Below are 8,628 nucleotides of genomic sequence, written 5' to 3'. Positions count from 1 at the left end.
CTGCTATAAAAAATATAAAACAAAGCCTCTTCATTTAAAGACCAACAATAATCTACATGGCAAACAAAGGCTACTACCACTTCATCGGACACAAATGTTGTAAACAGTGGTAAATCAACAGTTGAGCAATAACAGATGTTCAGAACTGTTGAGCAGTGGTGTCACGGCCCTCGGCCCCGGGTTGACCCGATCCAGAGCCGTGAGGCAGGAAGTCCCGTGGTATTTAATTTAGGCGACATCGGAAGTCTTTAATACATGATCTTTTAATACTGAAAAGTTGCCCGTTTACTTTATTATATAATTTTAGGGATAAAACCCTGTAATTTACAATAACATGATTTCACAAGGAAATCTTTATTTCACAAAACATGTTTCTTTTATTTATTTACATTGAGCCACTTTTCTAAGCGGGTAGTGCTTCTCGGCACTTTCCTTGGATCACAACAGATCACCTGAAACATGTTTGAAAAAGGTTTTGTCAGCGGGGAAATACTGAGTGAATCATTCATTTTTACTGAAAACGACACATTTGTTATAATTCACAGTATTAAGAGAGATTACAATGCTTCTATGTCAACCAACTACCCACAGTATTTGTCACTCGACTCGTTTCGGTGACTGTGGTCATATCACTGTTGGGTCCGTTCACCCACAAGTGACGTATATCCCTATTTAGGTCCGTTCACCTAAAAGGGTATCATGATTTAGGCTCGCCCACCTAATATGATAAAAACAGTAGTAATGTGCACAATACCCCACATACCGGCTATAATTGAAGACTACATTAACTTAATCACTGTAATTATAACTTTTGGAAAATAATTTGGAGTATTGTAAAACAATTGCTAAAAAGAGAATGACTCACTTTGCAGATTTAACGAGCAGTGTATAAGCCTACTGATTAGCCTTGTTTAACCTAATTTAGATAACAATACACATAAACAGGGTTAGTAACTAATACTGCAGTTACGACAATTCACGAGATTAAACCCTCACAATGATTGACAAAGTGCAATACTTAAATATCCAGCGGATTCACAACGAATGACAGAGTATAGCCCTGATTCGGGCAGCACTCAAACATCCAGTCGAAATCACGATGGATAACAAAGTATAAACCCAATTTGAGCAGCACTTAAACAATCGTTGGATAGTTTCAATCGATCGGACGTTGAATCGTAATAGCGATCGAGTTGTTACCCTGTTTGTTGCAGCAACGTTCCTTGCAGTGTGTGTTTTATAATAAATAGTGTATAACTCAACGTATACTTCGAACAAGTGTCAGATTTCAAGTCCCAAGGCCCCCTATTTATACCCGAAAATTGTACCTCCCGCGTGTCGCGGAAGAATACGCGACCCCTGTCGCGTATCGCGGGGCATGTCCCCCAGCCTATGGTAGCCTGGTCACTTGTATAGCCTTGATGAGTCAACGTACGACGGAACTTCAGTTTAGACAACGAATTCGGAGGATAATCATCAATTAGGGTTTAACCCCCTTGAGTTTTAGGGGCCCTGATCCTGATTCCAATTGTTCTGAATATTTTAGGGTTTATGCAAAATTACTTGGGTTTCTCAATTAGGGTTTCCTTATTAGACAATTAACATAATAAGTATTAATTTTAGTGAGAGTTGTTACATCCTCCCCACCTTAAGAAAAATCTCGTCCTCAAGATTTATTGGAATAGATGAGGATGTTTTCGCTTCATTTCTGATTCCAGCTCCCAAGTGTATTCTGGTCCTCTTTTTGAATCCCATTTGACTTTGACTAGCACTAGTCGTTTGTGCTTGAGAAACTTGACTTTTCTATCTTCTATCTGTAGTGGTTTCTCCACAAATTTCAGCTTTTCATTTACCTCTACATCTTGTAGAGGTACTACTAGGGATTCGTCGGATAAACATTTCTTGAGATTGGATACATGAAATACGTCATGTACTCCAGCTAGTTCTTCTGGTAGTTGTAAACGATAAGCAACTGGTCCTATTCGTTGCATTACTGGGAATGGTCCTACGTATCTTGGACTCAGCTTTCCTTTCTTACCAAATCGTACTACTCCTTTCCAAGGAGAGACTTTCAAAAGTACTTTGTCTCCGACTTGAAACTCTAGTGGTTTGCGACGATTGTCTGCATAGCTTTTCTGGCGATCTCTAGCAGTCTTCAGTCTTTCTTTGATTTGAGTTATCTTGTCAGTGGTTTCTTGCACAATTTCAGGACCTGATAATTGACTTTCTCCTATTTCTGCCCAACAAACTGGAGTTCTGCACTTGCGTCCATACAGGGCTTCGAATGGGGCAGCTTCGATGCTTGAATGATAACTATTGTTATAGGAGAATTCAATTAAGGGCAAGTGGCTATCCCAATTACCACCAAAATCAATTACACATGCTCGGAGCATGTCTTCCAGGGTTTGTATCGTCCTTTCACTTTGTCCGTCTGTTTGAGGATGATATGCAGTACTTAGATTTAGTCGGGTTCCCCTTGCTTCCTGGAAACTAGTCCAGAAATGGGAAGTGAAACGACTATCCCTATCCGATACAATGGAGAGTGGGACTCCATGTAAGGATACTACTTCATCAACGTACAATTTGGCTAACCTTTCCATGCTAAAGGTTTCCTTCATCGGTAGAAAATGAGCTGATTTGGTTAATCGATCCACAATTACCCAAATTGCATCATTACCTTTTCTGGTTTTGGGTAACTTAGTAACAAAATCCATTGTTATGAGTTCCCATTTCCAAACAGGCATATTTAATTGTTGTAGTAATCCTGAAGGTTTTTGGTGTTCTGCTTTAACTTGTGAGCAAGTAAGACATTTAGATACGTATTCAGCTATATCCTTTTTCATTCTTATCCACCAGAAATTGTTTCTTAAATCTTGGTACATCTTATTGTTTCCTGGATGCATGGTATACCTAGATTTATGAGCTTCTTCTAAAATCTTATTTCTTAATTCTCCTTGCTTAGGTACCCAAATTCTTTTCTTGTGGAATCTCCAAATTCCATCATTTCCTTGCTCCAGTTCCTTTATATAACCTTTCATTCCTTCAGCATCGTCCTTGATTGCCGTTTTCTGAACTTTCTTTAATTGTTGCATTAAATCAATTTGCAGGTTTAATCTAAGAGCACGGACTCGTTTTTGCTTTTCATGATATTTACGACTTAAGGCATCTGCAACTACGTTCGCCATTCCTTCGTGATACTGAATATCACAGTCGTAATCGCTTAGGATTTCCATCCATCTTCTTTGCCTCATGTTTAACTCTTTTTGCCCAAATATGTACCTTAGACTTTTATGATCTGTATAAACAGTAAACTTACTTCCATACAGATAATGTCTCCAGATCTTAAGGGCAAAAATTATGGCTCCTAATTCTAAGTCATGAGTCGTATAATTCTCCTCGTGTTTCTTCAATTGCCTGGAGGCATACGCAATTACCCTCTTGCGTTGCATCAACACACATCCGAATCCTAATTTTGAAGCATCACAGTATATTTCAAAATCTTCTGTTCCTTCGGGTAAGGCTAAAATTGGAGCATTTGTCAATCTTTGCTTTAAAATCTTAAAGGCTTCTTCTTGTCTAGGTCCCCATTCAAACTTAACTGCTTTACAGGTCAGCTTAGTCAAGGGTACAGCTATCTTAGAAAAATCCTTAATAAATCGTCTATAGTATCCAGCTAAGCCTAGAAAACTTCTAATTTCCATAGCAGTTTGTGGGACCTTCCATTTGGTGATTGCTTCTATTTTAGCAGGATCTACATGAATACCTTCATGATTCACCATATGTCCTAAGAATTGCACTTCTTGCAGCCAGAATTCACACTTCAAGAATTTGGCGTAAAGCTTTTCTTTTCTTAACAAAGTTAAGAGTACATGCAGGTGCTCGCAATGTTCCTCCTGACTTTTGGAATAAATAAGTATATCATCGATGAAAACGATTGCAAATTTATCCAGATACGGTTTACAGATTCTATTCATCATGTCCATAAATGCTGCTGGAGCATTTGTTAGTCCGAAGGGCATGACTGTAAACTCGTAATGTCCATACCTAGTTCTGAAAGCAGTTTTAGGTATGTCTTCTTCTTGTACCTTCAATTGATGGTATCCGGAGCGCAAGTCTATTTTAGAAAAATACCTAGCTCCTTGCAAATGATCAAAAAGGTCGTCAATCCTAGGTAATGGGTATCGATTCTTAATTGTAACTTTGTTTAATTCCCTATAATCGATACACATTCTCATTGATCCATCTTTCTTCTTCACAAACAACACTGGTGCTCCCAAAGGGGATGAACTAGGTAGTATAAATCCTTTTCTTAATAATTCATCTAACTGCTTTTTCAATTCTAGCATTTCAGTGGGTGCTAATCGATAAGGTGCTTTGGCTATTGGTGTAGTTCCAGGAATTAGATGAATTCTAAACTCTACTTCCCTGTCGGGTGGTAATCCAGGTAGTTCTTCTGGAAAAACATCTGGGTATTCTGAGACTACAGGGATGTCCTGAAGTTCCTTACTTTTAGTGTCAATGATTACGGAAATCATATACACTACCTCTTGTTTTCTTGAATAACTAGCCAACTTCATTACTGAAATGAATTTCAGTGGCTTTCGTGGCTGATCTCCCGTAATTAAAATTACCTCTCCTGTAGGAGTACGAATTTCTACAGAATTCTTATCACAAAGGATTCGAGCATGGTTGGCTATTAACCAATCCATTCCTAACACTACATCGAATCCGGCTAACTTCATAGGTAACAAGTTTGCAGAAAACTTATGGCCTAAAAGTTCTATTTTTCCTTCTTGCAAAACTTTATCTATGTTAACGGAACTACCATCTGCCGTTTCGACCGTAAAGATCTGCTTAAGGGTGGTTAAAGGTAAATTAAAGGCTTGGCAGAATAAAGTATTAATAAAACTTTGGTTTGCACCAGAGTCAAATAATACTTTTGCATAAACGTCGTGGACTAAGAACGTACCGGCTATGATGTCAGGAATTAGTTCGGCTTCCTGAGTAGTTAACTGAAAGGCTCTTGCATTTTTCTTAGTAGTTCATTCTGCAGGTTTAGCCCTGTTGTCTGCTGGTTTAACCGGTTTAGGGCATTCTGTCTTGAAATGTCTGGTTTCTCCGCAGTTGAAACAGACCGTTGTCTTCTTTCTGCAATTTTCTTCGCGATGTCCTATAGCTTTGCAAAAGTAGCAGGTCACATTGCACCTTCCAAAGTGTTTCTTCCTACAATTTCTGCAAAAAGGAGGATTTGAGGATTGCCCCGTTCCTCTTTTCTTAGTATTACCTACACGAAATCCTTGGGTAATCTTTTGAGCCAAATCCTTCTTTCGATCTTCCTCTCTTGTGCGTACCAGTTCATCAGTTAGGGTATTAGCTAATTCCACAGCATCGTCAATATTGCGTGGTCTCGCTGCTTTAACGATGTTACGGATTTCGCCAATTAATCACCAAATATAACGGGGGATGAGCACCGGTTCTGGCGAAGCCAGTGTTGGTACCACTCTCGCATATTCAAAGAATGTCGAAGTATATCCTCGACAATCTACGCCTACCATACGATGGCTTAGGAACTTATTCACCATTTGTTCCTTTTCATATTCGAGACAAAATTTTCTTTCTATAAAACTCTTAAATTCTTCCCAGTTCATAGCATAGGCCATCCTTCTTCCTTTTGCTTGTAATACCGTGTCCACCATTCTAGCGCCCCTTCTTTGAACAAATTTGACGCATACATCACCTTATCTTCTTCGGCACATTTACTTATTGCAATTACTGCTTCGGTTTTCTCTAACCAACGCAGTGTTGCGGTTGCCCCTTCATTACCTGCAAATTCTGCTGGTTTACAAGCAAGAAATTCTTTGTAAGTGCAACCAGGTGTTGCAGCTTTCATTTTCTTAGGGAGTGGGGTCTATAGTGGGTCATGATCGTCATGATTGCCGCCTCCATTTATGCTGTTACTGCCGTTATCTTCCAAAGTACGTTTACTAGGAATGATTTGTTGAGGTTCAGCCGATTTCTGAGCAGCAGCTAGGATTGCTGGAATAGCATTGGCTATCCCTTGAGCAACAATATTCTCGATATCTTGTCTAGTCATATATTATTATAAGTGTAAATTATTAGTACCCACTAATTGATAGTTATATAAACAATTACATATAAGCACATAACACATATAACCAAAATTGTCGATTCCTCGACTTCTATTTTTATATAGATTATATAGGCATCCATACACACTGTTTATCTTACAGTGTTTTATTTCCTATTTTACAGTGTTATATGTTTGTTACTACTTGTTATTATACAACCACAGCTTCCTAACCCACTATTTCTTTGTCAACTGGTATTTCAATAGCGACGCTCCCTTTCGTCGTATTTCTAGGAGATTTGTTCCCCCATTTCCCGGATCCTATTTCCTGTACCTATCAGTTCTTCACCAAACTGACGAAGTTCGGCTAAGTTTTCGTTGCTCATTGGAGGGTTGGGGATAGGTTCTGGATCAAACTGAGGGAGAAAGGTATAAGGACTATTGATTATGTTTTGAAATTGCCAGTCGTTCGTCCACCACTCTTCCATTTCGCCTAAAGGTCGAGTATGGATTAGAGGGTCTGGAATAGCTGGTTCTAAATTCACAGGGAGTTGGGTTTCGGCAGGATAAGGGTAGAGATTGTTGTTGATGGGGTTAATGACATCACAACTTGCTAGTAGACGGTCTATTTCTTCTTGAAATGTGATTTCTTCAGTTTGTTTAGAACTCTCTCCAATTTCAATTCCCTTTTGCCTAAAATTTTCCCTGATTTCTATCTCGGCTGGCTTAGAACTCTCTTCGGTCTCGATTCCTTTTCCTTTGTCCATAGGGTTTTCTACTTTGGGGAGTTTCCTAGTGGCTGGCTTCCTCCTGCGTACTTTCCTCCATCCTACATATCTTTTCTTAAGCTTTGCTTTTTCCGGAGGTGGAGCTTGAAATTCCAGGGGTTCCTCAACATCAGCAAAATAACCAGTAAAGTCGTTGGAGACTTCAATTGGTACTGGGTAGAGATTGAGATTCTGAAATGCTTCAGATAGCTCACTCATGCTGTTTAGCATATATGCAAAATGCACAAAAATGCTAAGTTAAAATCTTATAAGGAAATTTAAATAAACATTCCGTTTATTGCATATCGAAAGACTAATTTTACAAAGGATAACGGAAAATTTTATTTATTTACGGAGTAGTGGTTTTTTGGATAAAGATGCTGATACTAGATCAGGCTTTTTGGTATTTTAGAGGTTTGCATTTTCTGCTACGGTAGCTAACATATAAAGATTAGCCAATTTTTCATCTAAATTATCTTCCCAAGGTGTATCATTGCCTATTTCCTGGATTTCTGGATTAAACCTCACTTTCTGGACTTGGGGTTTCTGACTTTTCCTAATAATCGAATTTCTTTTCTCTGGGGTAAGAGGATTCTCATATTGTGCTTTACGGACAAAAATCTCTTCTTCCAGATCTGCTGGGTATTTTGAGGAAGAGGTTCCTTTTTCTTTGGGTGCAGTATCTAATTTGTGGTAAATAGCAGAAAGTCTTTGTTTACCCATACTGTAATTAACAATTAATTAGTTAATAAAACACATATTCACAGAATGGCAATTAGAAATTCTTAAGTATTCCTCAATTACTTTAATAGGCCTAAATCAGTGATAAGCTTAAAACAGTGGCTCTGATACCACCTTTTCCTGTCACGGCCCTCGGCCCCGGGTTGACCCGGTCCAGAGCCGTGAGGCAGGAAGTCCCGTGGTATTTAATTTAGGCGACAGCGGAAGTCTTTAATATAGGATCTTTTAATACTGAAAAGTTGCCTGTTTACTTTATTATATAATTTTAGGGATAAAACCTTGTAATTTACAATAACATGATTTTACAGGGAAATCTTTATTTCACAAAACATGTTTCTTTTATTTATTTACATTGAGCCACTTTTCTAAGCGGGTAGTGCTTCTCGGCACTTTCCTTGGATCACAACAGATCACCTGAAACATGTTTGAAAAAGGTTTTGTCAGCGGGGAAATACTGAGTGAATCATTCATTTTTACTGAAAACGACACATTTGTTATAATTCACAGTATTAAGAGAGATTACAATGCTTCTATATCAACTAACTACCCACAGTATTTGTCACTCGACTCGTTTCGGTGACTGTGGTCATATCACTGTTGGGTCCGTTCACCCACAAGTGACGTATATCCCTATTTAGGTCCGTTCACCTAAAAGGGTATCATGATTTAGGCTCGCCCACCTAATCTGATAAAAACAGTAGTAATGTGCACAATACCCCACATACCGGCTGTAATTGAAGACTACATTAACTTAATCACTGTAATTATAACTTTTGGAAAATAATTTGGAGTATTGTAAAACAATTGCTAAAAAGAGAATGACTCACTTTGCAGATTTAACGAGCAGTGTATAAGCCTACTGATTAGCCTTGTTTAACCTAATTTAGATAACAATGCACATAAACGGGGTTAGTAACTAATACTGCAGTTACGACAATTCACGAGATTAAACCCTCACAATGATTAACAAAGTGCAATACTTAAATATCCAGCGGATTCACAACGAATGACAGAGTATAGCCCTTATTCGGG

The sequence above is a fragment of the Helianthus annuus genome, chromosome 15 (assembly GCF_002127325.2).
Source record: "Helianthus annuus cultivar XRQ/B chromosome 15, HanXRQr2.0-SUNRISE, whole genome shotgun sequence".
Lineage (NCBI taxonomy): Eukaryota > Viridiplantae > Streptophyta > Magnoliopsida > Asterales > Asteraceae > Helianthus > Helianthus annuus.
This window is presented reverse-complemented; position numbering follows the sequence as displayed.